We start from the raw sequence: 15,715 nt of genomic DNA on the forward strand, positions 1-15,715 counted from the left end.
TGATGGCAGTAAGACAAGTGTCTGGGAACCTGAGGACTCTACTAAGCCAACATCCAAATTCCCCGTTGCAGGAGCTGGCCCAGAGCCAACCACAAAGAAAGTATTTTTCACTGTATGTTAAATCTACATACTGAGCCACTGATGGCAAACCCTTTTTGGTTGCATGCCAAAAGGGGGAGTGTGTGCGTCCCAGCGTGCACATGTCCACACCCATTCCCTTTCCCCACGCATGCACACACACACACATTGTGCTGTCCCCTGCGCATGCGCACAATCCCTTCACCCCCGTGCATGTGACAGTGAAAAAAGGGGCAAACTGGAAGTTTGGGGGGGGGAAAGGCTTCTGGTTTGCACGGTTCTGCTGTTTTTTGTACTCCAGGCCTTAAGGAAGCTTCCCTGAAGCCTCCGGAGTATAAAAAACCACCACAACGGATAAACTTGAAGTCCATTTTTCCAAACTTCCAGTTTGCCTCTTGGGACGTTTTTCGCACTCCGGGGCTTTATGGAAGCTTCCCTGAAGCCTCTAGAGGTTAAAAACAGCCTTCTCCAAGGCCGAAAATCAGCTGGCAGTGTGCGCATGAGCACTGGAGCTGACATAGGGCAATGCCTCACGTTCCCTCAGATATAGCTCTGCGTGCCACTTATGGCATGCATGCCGTAGATTCACCATCACTCTACTAAGCAATTTGTACATAAATTATAAGTGAAATATATCACAAGTATTTATATGGTGTGTGGCTTTCGTTATTAATTAGGGTGCTCATTTTTGTAGTATATGTTTCTAATCAATCTAAGCAGAGATTTATGAGTGACTACCAATAAAATAATGGTAATACAGTACATAAATGAACTGTAACTCTCCTGAAGCCGTTACTCACATTATCTTATTGGTTTATTTATTTATTTTTATTTGTCAAAACGTATACAAGATAACGGTTTAAAAATAAACAAAAGCAAAGTAGGTATTGGTAAATTTGGACAATAGGACAGTAGGACAGAGACCGTAGGCATGATGGTGCGCTTATGCATGCCCCTCTTAGGAATGGGGTGAGGTCAACTGTAGATAGTCTAAGATTAAATTTTGGGGGGTTGGGGGAAGAAACCACAATCAGGTAGTGTATTCTAGCATTGATCACTCTGTTACTGAAGTAGTATTTTCTGCAGTCAAGTTTCGAACGGTTTACATTGAGTTTGAATCTATTGTGTGCACGTAGGACACTGTGGTACGTTATTTAATGAACTTCATTTAGATCAGATAGAAGGCGCTGTAACTTTAGGTTATCTAGGTCAGCGGTAGGCAAAGTTGGCTCTTTTATGACTTGTGTACTTCAACTCCCAGAATTCCTCAGCCAATCATGCTAGCTCAGGAATTCTGGGAGTTGTAGCCTACCCCAGATCTAGGTTATCTAGGTTGTGTGACATTTTATGAAGTATTGAAGAGGCAATAATGATCAGACATTTTTTTTCTGTGGCAAACCTACTAGTATAGTTGAAAATTTCATCAAAGGGAGTTTGCCTGGGTAAGATTCAAAGGTCCTAATGAATTTAGCATAGGTTTTTAAAAATATGTTAATAAAAATTAAAATAAATGCTCAAGTTAGACAACTTCTTTGGGAGACCACTAATAGGAGACCATTTAAGAACTAAAAATATTAAACTGAAACTGTTTCTAAGCTATGATCCAGCATAAAGCTCTTAAGCAACAAAGAATGTTTACAACTCGTTCTTAGCATTTGAAAGGGATTTATAATATGCCTTCAAGTTGGTGTGATTAGGCGCCATTGTAATTAAATAAATTGTTATGATCTGTTGGCAATTACAAAGCTAATTTTGGTTTGCCACAGAGGCAAACAAAATTTGTGTTTATTATAATTTTAATGGAGTATGATATCATATAAAGCAAACATGCCTGAATCAATCCTATACTTTCTAGCCAAATATTACTTACTAAACATGCCTTAAGAATTCTCCATGCATGGTTACTAAATATAAAAAGTAAAGTATTATTTTATGAAACAATCTATTGCATTTCCCATATTTTTTCAGATCCTTCTATGACACGGATGTCAAACATGCCACATCTCTTTACCATCACATGACGTTTTGCAATGTTTTCCCCATTTGTTGAGCTGGGGTAGGTGTGGACTGCGCATGACACATCTGGCCCAGTTTGACACTCCTGCTCTATGGCATCAACATCAACAAAGAATAGATGTTTTTACAAACCTTCGAGCAAAATGGGTAATTTAAAAACAGTATGATCTGCTTGTACTTAATTGCATTTTCTTTTCATATTATAATTTGTAATCTAAAGCTAGGTTTATGCACTTTGTCTCCTTAATAAATTGCCTATTTATTAAGTTCCTGGATAAATATATTTGTGTCACATTATTTCTGGGGTATTCTCTATTTTTACTGCAAAACAGTTATTGACAAAAATAAAATAGAAATGTCCTGCAAATCTTGTTTTCATTTTAAATCAATATGATGATGGGAGTTCTGTAAATAAATCACATTACAGATAGTCCTCATTTAGTGACCATAATTGGGATTGGCAACTCACACCACAAAGTGGTCTCTGAAACCACAGCTGCTTATCATCTGATTTCAGTTTTCCTTTGCTTTACAGACCTGCAAAGGTTGTAAATACAAGGATTGGTTGTAAAGCTAGTTTTTCATCATCACTGCAATTGTGAAGAATTGCTAAATGAAGCAGTTGCTAAATTAGGACTGTTTAAAATAGCAGAACTTTTAAAAAGTATCCAAATGCTTATAAAAATGCCTGAAAACTAATGCCCTGAATAAAAGAGAAATCAATTCTGAGTCTTTTAGGAAGTATTTCTAAACAGTATTAATGCACTTTTTTATCCCACCCCCCCTCAAAAGAAGTTGAAAACTTGGGTACATCTTATACACCGAATAAAGCCCCACCAGCTACCTCCACCATTTAGCCTCTGCCTTCCAGCAATTTACCTCCTTGCAGCAAACAGAAAAGAGCTGTTAAACCAAGAAACTGATCATCAGCTGATTGAAGCTGCAGCCATATGGTAGAATTGAAAGTGAAACTAATGCTGCAAGGAGGCAAATTGCTGGAGGTAAAGGCAGAGTGTGAAACTGAATGCAAGGAGGTAAGTCAATAATTATAAATGTCTGTAGAATGTTCAAATTAATAGACTTATTTTTAAAAGACTGCTTTATTTTCTAGAAAACTTAGACTTAGTCATGTTTGGAGTAGATCTATTTAAATAAGTGGGAGTTAGTGTTACTACATTTAGGAAACCTTTCTGGCATTAATATACTGCCATAATGTACATTTCTTCAATTCTTTGCTATTATTATGGGTCAGGCACACATGCACAGAAATACATCGTGAACAGTGTGCATCATCTGTACTGTTTGCTGTTTACTGGGAGGCAAATTGCTGGGAGGCAGGAGGCAGATATTTTTTCCTTATTTTCCTCCCTGTTGCATCTTATACTGTGAAAAATACAGTACCTGTATGTGAAAAAGACCTTTTGTTGGGTCAAGCATCTAACATTCCTCAGTAGGAATGTCCAGAAAAGAACCTCTGAAAAAAATGAACATCTCTTAGAAAATCTATTTATTTATTTATTTATTTATTTATTCATTCAATTTTTATGCCGCCCTTCTCCTTAGACTCAGGGCGGCTTACAACATGTTATCAATAGCACTTTTTAACAGAGCCAGCATATTGCCCCCACAATCTGGGTCCTCATTTTACCTACCTCGGAAGGATGGAAGGCTGAGTCAACCTTGAGCCGGTGATGAGATTTGCACCGCTGACCTTCAGATCTACAGTCAGCTTCAGTGGCCTGCAGTACAGCACTCTACCTGCTGCGCCATCCCGGCTCTATTAGCGGAAGTGTTCTCTGATACTCTTCAGAAAAGCTCTTATTCTGTAACTGTCTTTTAGCACAGGGTGACTCCTTCATAACCATGCAGTTGATCACATTGGTTATATATCCGATGGTGTGAGCATGAGCACGTGTGTGTCTGTGTGCTTATTTTTTAAAAAAATGATCATCTTTGTTTCCAAGAACAATGATATTGTTAAACACTTCTCTGATCTGGCTATATGACATTATTAATGGGTATTTACAAAATAGATTAAAGGCATCTGACTGTTTATTTTGACCTCAAGGCAGAGTCATGTATGTATCTGAGATCTGTTTTGTGATCACAACTGTTGCTATGGAAGAATTTTAAATGGTTTTCAGTAGATCCAGTTTGTTTAATCATTAATTTTGATTGTACAACGAAGGCCATAAAATAACAATTAAAAATAAACAAACAGAAATAAAAATGACATTCAATTCTGCTAATTGAATGTCATTTCTATTTCTGTTTGCTTACTTTTAATTGATACTTTTGTTTTACTTGTTTACTTTTGAGTTACTTTATGTTTTACTTTATTTTTATTTATTTATTTTATTATTTATTTATTTATTGGAATTCTATACCTGCCCATCTCAACAAGTGACTTTTCCCCCTATAAAATTCACATCCATCCATAGCTGATGAATGGGACAAAAGAGCTTAGTATACTGTTTAGACCAGTCCATTTATTTGATCCTTCTATTTCTTTAAACAAACTGCACCTTTTCAAAGACAAAAGCTGAAGCAAAAAGGAGAAGCAGCTAATTTGTTCCATAGCTGAAGGAACCTCAAAGCAGTGTTGGAGTGTACTCCTGTACTCCTCTTGAAAAGATATAATTGGATCCTACCCAGTAGCGGGTTGCTACTAGTACGGTAAAGAACCGTGTGCCGGTAGCAATAACTGGGCTACGTGCGCAGCTTCAGTTAGCTTTTGTGCGCTTGCATCCTGTTCTGTCGGGCTCTCTGGTAGACTCCTCCCAAAAATTCACAGGTACAAATTTCAGACACACACACGTTTGAAAATTCAAAACAATGTTCTTTATAATGAAAATTCACTTAACCTAAGCCCTCTTTTGGTATAGCAAAGAGCACTCGTCTCCAAACAAACTGGTAATTTGTACAAGTCCCTTATCAGTTCTGTGATACTTAGTTTGCAGCTGTGAGGCAATTCACAGTCCTTCTTCTTTCACAAAGTGAAACACACTTTGCCCTGGTTTAGTTTCAAAGCGGGGAAAAATCAGCACACAAAAGGTCAAAGTCAGTAAAGCGGTCACGAAACAAACGATCAGATAATCCTCCACAATGGCCAAACCCACAGGCTGCTATTTATAGCAGCCTCACTAATTACCACAGCCCCACCCAACCACAGTTGGCCTCATTTTCTTTGATAATAATCTCTCAGTTGTTGTTGCCTATGCATCGCTCTCCGCATGCGTGGCTGTATCATTAACTCTTCTTCTGAATCCAAGGAGGAGCTAGATAATTGATCTCCTTCTGAGCTGTCTGCCACACTCTCCTCCTCCCTGTCGCTCATGTCTTCTTGGTCAGAGGAGCCTTCATCAGCAGACTCCACCGGATATTTCCCCCACATCCACAGTCCTTGGGGCAGGAGCTGGGCCAGAGCTAACCACAACACATCCCAGAGTGTTTTTGCTTCTCCATATGTGCAGAAGCAAAAAAATCAGCAAAATCCCTTTTGCATGCGTGTCCCCTCATGAGATTTTGCTTCCTGCAGCTACGCAGAAGCAAAAACATGCTGGGACGCACACATGCGGACCTAAGCTAACTTGTATGCATGCAAAACATCTCTACCTTTGACCATTGACAGCATCCTATAGACACCTGATCAAAATTCAGACACTTGGCAAATGGCTCATATTTATGACAGTTGCAGTGTCCCACGTTCATTTGATCACCTCTAGTGGTCTTCTGACAAGAAAAGTCAACCGGGAAGCCAGATTCACTTAACAACCATGATACTAAATTAACAACTGTAGTGATTCACTTAACAACTGTGGCAAGACAAGTCGTAAAATGGGACAAAACCCACTTAACAACTGTCTTGCTGAACAACAAAAATTTTGGGCTTAGTTTTACTCTTAAATCAAGGACTATGTATATTTAAAATGAATTATTAAGCCTCTTTCCTAAATTAATAAGATTAATGTTATGTAAAATGTCTGAACAAGAGTCCCAAAGTTGTTCTAGAATTCATGAACATTTTCTCAGAGTCTGAAATAATATGTAGTGACATCATGTCATACTACATTAATTTTGGACTTACTGGTTAGGGTATATTTAAGAAGCACCCTATCCCTATAATGCAGAGATATATCTTTCATAAGCTGATAGAAACTTAGAAGGAAAAGAGGTATATTCTCATATCTGAGATAGAGGACAATGCACATTTACCCTTTCAAGTAAATTCATGCGTCTGAATGCATTATGTAGTTGTATTACAAATTATGCAAATTACATACTTTGAATTCAGATTTCCTATGTATAATGCTTTCTTTTTTTCTGAAAAAAATGCATTACTTCTTATAAAGGTAGTCCTTGAGTTATGATGGCAATTATGATCAGAAGTAGGCAAGAAATTAAAACGTTCCTTTTTCATAGATTATCTATTTCAGCACATAAAACTTTTCCATGAACTAGATTACCACCACGCCAATGGTTAGAAAGACAATTTTTCTAAATACTTCAAAATTTAATATACATTTTTATTTAATATAAAAAATACTGTATATATTTATGGGACCATCTCCTACCATATACCTCCCAGAGACCAATAAGAGCACATAGAGCTGGCCTTTTCCAGGTCCCGTCGACTAAGCAATGCAGGTTTGCGGGACCACAGAGGAGGGGCCCTATGGAATCAACTCTTCCCCGATGTCCGTACTGCTCCCATCCTACTGACCTTCCGTAAGGCCACGAAGATCTGGCTTTGCGGGCAGGCCTGGGGGCCATGAATTAACAGCTTTCATGGCCAAATTGTATGAGTGGTATGCATGTATGCTGATTGGATAATTTTAACTAGGGGTTTTAATTAGGGTTTTATAGTTTTAGACTGTGCATTTGACATCTTTCATTGTAATTTTATATTGTTGTCAGCTGCCCTGCGTCCTTCATGATTGGGCGACATAGAAGTCGAATTAAATAAATAAAAATAAACCATCTTCATGCACTAAACGTAACGCTGTATTTGCCACCATACTGGCTACTTAAGGAAAGAGAACAAAATATTTCAACCCTTTAATTTAGTATTATATTTATCCCTGTTGATGTTATATACACTGCTCAAAAAAATAAAGGGAACACTTAAAAAACACAATATAACTCCAAGTAAATCAAACTTCTGTGAAATCAAACTGTCCACTTAGGAAATAACATTAATTGACAATCAATTTCACATGCTGTTGTGCACTTTGTACAGAACAAAGTACTCAATGAGAATATTTCTTTCATTCAGATCTAGGATGCATTCTTTGATTGTTCCCTTTATTTTTTTGAGCAGTATACATCAGGCTAATTCGGCCAACTTATTAAGATAAATGTTTTCCTATTACATAATGCTTAAAAGTTAGAATGAACGAAAACAAGCATAAAAAGGCCCAAGCTTTTCATGAGAAAAAATTAAGTTGTAGAGTCAAGAGGTTTAGCAGAGGATTTGTTTTGATTACACATAATTCTCAATGATCTTGATATAAAAAGTACTATATTCACTGAAAGACAAAATGTCCTGGAAAAAAGGATTATTGTGCTTAAATCATGCTCTGGTTTTGTTGTTGTTGTTGTTAGCTTTACTTATTTACACATATAACTACAACCATATCAACATTCTATGCCCACTCAATCTTTATGGCCTATTTCAAGATCTCCTCCACTGATGGATTATTTAAAATCCTATTCTATACTTCTGCCAGATTACTCCTCTCTATCCACTGCTTAGAAATTGTAATAGAATAATTTAATTTACATTAATATTTGCAATATAATGTATTAACAACATTACTAATGTTTGTAGAATATCATGTAAGTCAAAGAAACAAAAAAAATTGGTATCAAAAAAATGCTAGGCAATTTTTCATCTCAATTTTATACTTTAAAATCTGCCTGTAGGAAAGACAAGAAACCCCGTCTGCTGTAAGTTTGTTCCAAGCATCTACTATTCTTTCAGTAAAATAATATTTTCTCACGTTGCTTATGATCTTTCCCCCCACTAACCTCAGATTGTGCCCTCTTGTTCTTGTGTTCATTTTCCTATTAAAAACACTTCCCTCCTGAACCTTATTTAACCCTTTAACATATTTATATGTTTCGATCATCTCCTTTGTAATCATCCATTTTATGTTTAACATCCTATTAATTTCCTCTTGCACCTCTTTCCAGAATTTCTGCACTACCAAATACTCCCAAAACACATGCCTGAACACCCCTCTCTCCTGGCATCCATGCCAACAGGCACCCTTAACATTCCAATAAATATACGCAAGTTGTGCAGGTGTATGATACCTCTTAGGCAATTTTTTTCTCTTCATTTCTCTAACCCTATGGATACAAAGATGAATATGATTAATGAAAATAAAGTGAAAGAACTGATGGGAAGATGGGACAGGGTTAGAGGTTTTAGGGTTAGTGGAATTCGAGACCAAAGTATATAGAATAAACTGGAATCACTCTATAATTTTTAAATATAATAATGTTCTTGGTTTAAAATAATATTAAAAAGTACACCCTCATTTTGGTGGAGGGGGCTGAATGAATGATGTTGGGTGGTGGGAGCACACATCACTGTGCACGGTCTTTTATGTAGTGTGTATCTGTTATTATTAAAAATTAATAAAAATTATTTTTAATAAATAGGTATGGTGCCAAAGAGGCATTTTGCAGGAAATAACATCAAAAATTAAAAATATGTCTGTGGTAAATAAACCTTTTGGTGTGTTCTTTAACTTTTCTGACATCTTGGATAGGGAGCTGTTATAAAATGTTATAATAACCAAAGAGTTAAAAATTTAATCCCTTTTTTAAAACATAGCATAGAACAAAATAATGCAGTCTAAAAACAATATACTGTACTGGTAGTCTGCTAAAAAGTGCCTTAGCTTCTGTAGTAAAGTTAAAAACAAATTCATACTGCCCTCTGGTGGCCAATAAGAATTATTTTAAGTTATACTACAGTACTTTCGAAATTCAATCAAGAGTGACTATTGATCCTGTAAACTTTACTTCTCGCATGGATAAATAACCATTGTTTTCAAAGCTTATTTTCCACAGATTGACTTTCATATTATTTTAGGCAAATAGAAACCATGAATATGAGCTTTGTGACAGCACTTTCATGAGTTTCCCCATGTCATTTCTTCAGGCCATACTGAGTCTTGAACTGATTATGTGCATTTTTTGTATTTATTTATTTATTTATTTATTTATTTGATTTGATTTGATTTGTATGCCGCCCCTCTCTGTAGACTCGGGGTGGCTAACAACAGTAGTACAAAACATCATGTAGATCCAATACTAAAACTAATACTAAAACAATTTAAAAACCCTTATTTATAAAACCAAAGATACATAAAAACAAACATACCATGCATAAATTGTAAAGGCCTAGGGGGAAAGAATATCTCAGTTCCCCCATGCCTGACGGCAGAGGTGGGTTTTAAGGAGATTGTATGATATATAGTTTGAAGTTATGACTCCAGATAATAGCACAAGGTTTTTAATACCCAGATCATATAGCCAGACCATTCCCTACCTGACTGTGTCCCAGTCCCAAATTTATTTTAAAATATTCTGGTCCTATACATAGATAATTAACTAAATTAACTAAATTAACTGAGTCCTATGTCATCACAATCATGTAGCACAGGTATTCTGTGTTACTGTCATGAATGCAGCCTCAGTTTTCTCAACAAATTAATAATTGGCAGAAAAAAACATGCAGAAGATGAAAGGCCTCAAGGATCTTAAATCTTCAGTACAGTCCAAACTATTTTTCTTGTTTATTCAATATAAGAAATTTATATTAAAGTCCTGGCCTTTCACCTTCTCTGGCCCAACTTCTTTTTAAAATGCAAGTAGCCTATCAGGAATCAATTGAAGCCTCAGTTCTTTTTTTTTTTTTTTAAGAACTGTGCAGCCAGCTCTGTTTTACATGACTAAGTTACAAGCCATATTAACGATAACGGAAACTCCTAAATGGCTCAAAGTGCTAAGAAATCACATGTCATCTGATAGCAAAAAAGGAAACTCAAATACGTTCTAAACATTCTCTATTGTCACATTGGCATGTACAATTCACTTTCATAAATGGTAATTTATTTTAGTGTAGCGATTAGTTAGGAAATCTATTCATACACAGTGACTATAGCCCATCTATTTCCACTGTCTTGAATGGAAGGATTTGTAAAATGTGAAGAGCTTTTTAAAAAAAATAATAAATAAATAAATAAACCAAGTGCTATCAAATAACAACATTTGCAAACCAAAGAATGTGATATACAGTATATCTATTGAGATGGAGAAACTGTTTCATTTTCTGATAATTTTTCACATGTATTCTCTCACCGTGAAGGCAAAGGAAATTTGGAAACTAAAGTATACCTGAAGTAGGTATGAAATAATGAAATGCAGCATACAAAAATTAAAAGGTTAAAATCTGCTGACATTTTAAAATGCTATTGGAGCTACAATAATTAAAATGCACAAATCTCTGATCATTCAAGTCACAAAAATTTTCTGCCTTTTGATCTAATGGTATAGAGATGGCAGGCTCCCTTCTTTTCATTTCAATAGCATTCCATTTCACTTTGGAGTAATACGGATTGTAAAAACAGAAATGTGTGTGTGTATGTGTAGATTAGATAGATAGATAGATAGATAGATAGATAGATAGATAGATAGATAGATAGATAGATAGATAGATAGATAGACAGACAGATAGATATAGATATAAATATATATATACACACACATGCATACACACAAGCACACAGGCATAACAGAAATACCAGGATCAATTTTTTTCCCATTTCCTACCTTTGAATCATAAAAAAATATTATACACAAAAAGGACCACTGATTTAGAACATTCAGATCTAAATTTACAAAATCTCTAAATGCTAACCTGGAGATAATCTCATTCATTTATAAGGCTACTCCAGATGTTAAGCACGCTAAAAATGAAAGTTTATATTGTCAAACTGAACATAATCAATGGAGGCTGATACAATATGAGGTGTGTTTATATTAAGATGCAGGCTATTTATTTACGATGCTAAAACGTTAAAATTAAAACTTCAGAGGCTTGTGAATTCACATGTCTATTCTTACAGCTGTGCGTAAAATATTAATCATCAGTTAATTTATTCTGAATGGCCACTTTGGGAAGGAATAAAATAGTGACTCCTATTTGGAGGGGGGTGGGGTGATGGCTGATGGATACATGAGGGTTCTTATAGAAAATGTGCATCTGTTTCATGAAATTAAAAGGGCAACTTTCTGAGACTAAAAAAACAACCCCAAAGTTCCTCAAAGTAGAGACAAGATCCAAAACATACAGCAACTGAATGCATACTTTTCTATTTTAATATACATTTCAGATGCCAAACAATATTAGAAAGATCTGACATCTCAGGACCACAATGTCTAATCTCACGTTTGTTCTCAAATATCACAATTACTTATTTTACAAAATAAAGCTGGTGGTCCTCAATCAAACACACAATTAGAAAGTAGAGGGGGAAAAGCAAAATGTCATTACATATAATGAGCATTTTGCTCTCGCCTTCCTTTTTATCTGTGTGTTAAACTGAGGACCACTAACTTTACTTCTATAAATCAAATAGTTGTGATTTGTGACATTCAGTATATGCCACAACATATGACATATAATAAAATCCAGAAAACACACTTACGAAACTTCAGTCTAAACATAACCCGGGGCAAAATGAATCAAAACTATTGCCCGATGATATACATACAAACTATTTAAAAAATTAAGCAATAAAGGTTGAATGAAAAGCAACGATTCCACCTCCATATTTTTAATTTAAAAAGGAATGTTTAGTTAGATGAAGCAGGAAAATAGCCTGGATTGAAATCTTTTATTACTTGTATTTACTTATCCACCCATTTGCACCACTATTCATTATACATTTCTGCCAATGACAGACAAGCATCTTAAAGCCATTACGAAAGAACTATGTGCTTTGTCTCTTCAATTAGAGACTGACATGATTGCTACTTCTTCATTTGAATCAAACAGATGCTCTTGAAGGTATTCTTTCAATTTTGGGGAAAGGTGGAATTTGTATATTTCCAGTTCTGCACTAAATGGGGATGGGTACCATTAATGGCAAGATCCAACTTCACAATAGCCTTTTGGATGGCTTGTGAGGTATGAGGCCTAACATTGTTATACTGCAGCAAAAGTTCCTTCTTTGCTTCAAAAGTCATAATTTTCAATATTCTGAGTTGACAAACATATCAGGTTCAAATAAATCCATACTATTAGAATAATTTGTCACCAAAAAAATGTAACCATGAGTGTTCCTGCTGAAGTCAATGTTTTGATTTCCTCCACCTCCCTTCCGCAGGTGACATTTTAGTGACATTATTTTGTGACTGCTTCATTTCTGGATCATAATGATGAGCTACTGTGTTGTCATCATGATGTCAAGTGATTCTTCACTTATATTCTCCTAATGTGGCAACAATTGCTGACAAATTTCAATTCCTGAAGTTTTCATCTTTGCAGTCAACATGCTAAGAACTTTTCTTACACAAATCTTTTGGGGTTGGGAATAATATTATTTAACATATCTATGAGTTTGACTTTAGTGGGTAAAAAACCCCTGTACAATGAACTTGCTGTTTTAGTTCTACTTTCTGTACACAGTTGATGTCACAGTTTGTCAAGTTTTGAGGGAATAATGATTAATAATAAATCCGTGCTATTAGAATAATTTGTCACAAAAAAATGTAACCGTAAGTGTTCCTGCTGAAGTCAATGTTTTGATTTACCACCACCAACCCTCTGCAGGTGACATTTTGGGATGGATTTATTATGTGGGTATACTTTTGTTCAAAAACATTCCTTATCTGTGATGTTATACATTTCAGAAATAAGCTTTGTTAAGTTAAATGTGCCCCCACTTATTAAGTCAAATGGGACGTCTCTTATGTTAAATGGGACCATGTCTATATATTACAACCTGCTGAAAATGAAGATTTTTTTACCTCAGGTAGTAAATTGGATAATCAAAATAGCTTTCATTACTATTGGTAATGAATCTTTATTGATTGATTGATTGATTGCATTTATATGCCACTCATTGAGCGGCTAACAATAGTTATAAATACAGTACAGTAAAAAACAATAAAAACATCACTAAAATCACTTGCATCATAAAAACCATACTTGCAACAATCAATCCTAGTTCCAGGCCTGCCGGAAAAGCCAGGTTTTAACAGCTTTCCGGAAAACTGGTAGGGAGGAAATAATGCGAATCTCTGGGGGCAGTTGATTCCATAGGGTCGGAGCGGCCACAGAGAAGGCTCTACATTAGTATTTAGAATTATTTTTTAATATTAGATTTCTTACACGCTTTGTATTTGTACTTTGTTGTAAGCTGCCCTGAGTCAGTTCAGAAGGGCAGCATAGAAATCTAATAAATAATAATAAAATAATAAAAAAATAACCAAACAAGTCCTTGACATGTTTCCTGGACACCCCTTGATGTGAACTGGTCTTTTCAGAAGCACCACAAGGCTTCCAAGGACAGGTGTGTGTGTGTGTGTGGGGAGATCTTACCTGTCCACTCCCTGCCCTGCCGGATAAGCAGCTCCAGAAGGGACGACCAGAGAGGCTCCCTGCCATCCCAACAACAATAACAACAGAGTTGGAAGGGACCTTGGAGGTCTTCTAGTCCAACCCTCTGCTTAGGCAACCCTGCACTACTTCAGACAGAAAGATGGTTATCCAACATCTTCTTCAAAACTTCCAGTGTTGGAGCATTTACAACTTCTGGAGACAAGCTGTTCCCCTGATTAATTGTTCTAACTGTCAGGAATTTTCTCCTTAGTTCTGAGTTACTTCTCTCCTTGTTTAGTTTCCACCCATTGCTTTTTGTTCTACCCTCAGGTGCTTTTGAGAATAGCTTGACTCCTTCTTCTTTGTGGAGACCCCTGAGATATTGGAACACTGCTATCATCTCTCCCCTGCCCCCCCCCCACTTTTTAAAGAAACCGGACAGCCACTCGTCTGGAATGGTGTATGTGGGGTGTCCTGCTTGAGCAGGAGGAGGTTGGACTAGAGCAAGGGTAGGCAAAGATGGCTCTTCTATGTCTTGTGGACTTCAACTCCCAGAATTCCTGAGATAGCATGATTGGCATAGGAATTCTGGGAGTTGAAGTCCACAACTCCTGGACTAGAGCAAGGGTAGGCAAAGTTGGTTTTTCTATGCCATGTAGACTTCAACTCCCAGAATTCCTGAGATAGCACGATTGGGTCAGGAATTCTGGGAGTTGAAGTCCACAAGTCATAGAAGAGTCAACTTTGCCTACCCCTGCTGGACCCCTGCTAGGCTAGAGGACACCCACCCACCCCATGCCTCTTCAAATTCTGCGGAACCAAAGAGGCGGGGCTCCACCTTGCGCATCTCCATTCCTCTCCACCGGCCGCCTTCGCCTTCGCCCCGTGGAAGCGAGAAGAAGGCGGGGGGTTTCTCATTTCTGCCCCGTGGAAGCCTTTCCATCAGCCGTCCTCGCGGTACCCGATGTCCCTTCCGGCGGGCCCGTGCGGCACGAGGTTACCTGGTTCGCGGGTCATTTTGGAGACGTCGTCAAAATTCGGCAAATGCTAACAAGAAGTGACCCTCTGCCAACGTTGCGGCCCGCTATCCGACCTCTGGCGGGGCCTACCGCATCCGGGCTGAGCTGTGGCGTCTCTACGCGGGGCTATTACCGCTGCTAAACATCCCCCCCCCTCACACACACAAAACTTCTGACTGTGCGGAGGGCCGCCTCCGCATCACCTTCCCCAGCGCCTCCCAGTCCCAAACTGCCACGCGGTGTTTGGCGCCCCCCGATGGCCGCCGAAGGCACCGCCGTCCTTAGGACGGAGGGGGAAAAAAGACGCCTCTTTTACAACTGGCATGTATACCTTGCTGGCATGTGGTATATTGTATTGTGATTTTTTAAATCCCGCGTTTGCTCTACTTTTATTAACCGGCATATCTGCACATTGGCTTTTATTGTTGCAAAAGTATAAACTGTATTTCAGTACTGGATTTTCTATCAGCCTTCTTGCACCCATCTACCCTGCCCCCAATGCTAGGTAACTATGTTTATGTACACTGAGAGCAAACTCCTTGTGTGTCCAGTCACACTTGGCCAATAAAAAATTCTATTCTATTCTATTCTATATTTTCTTGCATTTTTCAGAATCATTTCAACCCAGCACCTGGATTATCGTTTTAGTCAGTTATTTCACGCTATAATACTTTATCAAAGAACTAATATAACTCTTCATTTGAAGAAAGCAGACATGGATTTTAATTCCCCCTCCCTCTTTTTTTGGCACAGCCTATATTTTGGCCTTGCCTATCCCAAGTCTAACTTTTCACCTTGGTCAGGTAGCTCTTGCTTATCACTTCTGAGGTACTATAGTAACATGCCACTTGATTCATGTAACTAGATTTTCTCCACTTCTTCATACCCACCATCCATCCACTCTTGCAAGTATCCTCCATTCCCTGCCTCTAGTTGGATCCGATTATATGACTATATAGGAACTTGGACTTATCATGTA

The 15,715-nt window shown here is 37.3% G+C and overlaps 1 long non-coding RNA gene across 1 annotated transcript in view; it reads right to left on the minus strand.

Annotated features, from left to right (window-relative positions):
* LOC139165048 (uncharacterized) overlaps window positions 1-14,883 on the minus strand; it is a 213,169-nt gene extending 198,286 nt beyond the window's left edge. The window contains exon 1 of the long non-coding RNA XR_011558734.1: window positions 14,719-14,883. This is a non-coding gene — a long non-coding RNA (uncharacterized lncRNA). The remainder of the gene's footprint in view (window positions 1-14,718) is intronic.
* Window positions 14,884-15,715: the final 832 nt, after the last annotated feature.

The sequence above is a fragment of the Erythrolamprus reginae genome, chromosome 3 (assembly GCF_031021105.1).
Source record: "Erythrolamprus reginae isolate rEryReg1 chromosome 3, rEryReg1.hap1, whole genome shotgun sequence".
NCBI classification, from domain to species: Eukaryota; Metazoa; Chordata; class Lepidosauria; order Squamata; family Dipsadidae; genus Erythrolamprus; species Erythrolamprus reginae.